The sequence below is a fragment of the Ranitomeya variabilis genome, chromosome 5 (genome assembly GCF_051348905.1).
Source record: "Ranitomeya variabilis isolate aRanVar5 chromosome 5, aRanVar5.hap1, whole genome shotgun sequence".
Classification (NCBI taxonomy): Eukaryota; Metazoa; Chordata; class Amphibia; order Anura; family Dendrobatidae; genus Ranitomeya; species Ranitomeya variabilis.
In genome coordinates this window covers 49,237,715-49,238,853 of record NC_135236.1, presented here as the reverse complement: position 1 = coordinate 49,238,853, position 1,139 = coordinate 49,237,715, and positions in this window count along the sequence as shown.

Here is a 1,139-nt window from a genome sequence, read left to right as displayed (position 1 = left end):
TCCATGGTGATTTTTTCTTTGTATATTTTGCGCCTTGCTCTTGTTGTAGAACCACAGGTGCCAGCATGCAGAAGGCTGAAGTGATGGCACCTTGTTATACAGGGATTTAGACCCAGGGACAGACCAGCCCTGGAGTGAAATAGTCATTAAAATGATAATACATCAAATCAGGGTGTCCATTAGTGAGACAGCGGTCCTAGCTGTGACTGAGGGGTCGGTGTCACACCCCGGGGGCTCAGTCATCATCCAGAGATACTTATTCTGGAAAATGCTGACTCTCCGCCACGTTCGGACCCCAGAAGCCCCCGATTATCAGACTTTCTACACTGGTCGCCCACATAGACATCACTGTGGTTATACCCGACACATGGCGGAGAGACTGGCGCAGATTTTATATTGTGGCTTTAAGGGACTGTTCACATGTAAATTCCACACTAAGCGGAGATTGCGGGATGTCCCCTATAGAGGAGCATTAGTGCAGCGACAGGAGGGGACACACAGAGCCCTACAATGGCCTCCAGGGACTGGGTTTCCTTCTTTGTTTCCTCTTTATTTGTTTCCCTCCTCCTTTGCATTTTTTCCCTCTTCTCTTGTCTTTATTTCCCCTTTATTCCATCCCCCTTTTCTTTCTCTTCTCCCACGTTATCCTTTTCCTCCTCATTTTTCCTTCCCCCTTTCGTCTCCTGCTTGTTCTATTTCCATTGATCCAGCCTGAGTAATGCAGATATGATACCACAGAGGTGGACAGATCTCATGATAGTCTATTGGGACGGTTGAGCTCTGTTGTGCGCGCTAGGTGACATATCCATCCCCAGCTGCTTCTCAAGGTGCACAGTCCAAAGGGGGTGGCCTGTCCTCCAAATGTACCAGGTGCCAAAGTGTAGTCCCTGTCTAGGTCCAGCTCTGCCTCCCCCCTTCTAGGTCCTGCTCTGCCCCATCTAGATCTTCCTCTGCCCCGCCAAGGTCCTGCTTGGCCCCCGTCTAGGTCCTCCTCTGCCCCTGTCTAGGTCCTCCTCTGCCCCATCTAGGTCCTCCTCTGCCCCCATAAAGGTCCTGCTCTACCCCATCTAGATCCTCCTCTGCTCCCGTCTATGTCCTTCTCTGCCCCCCTTCTAGGTCCTACTCTGCCCCCGTCTAGG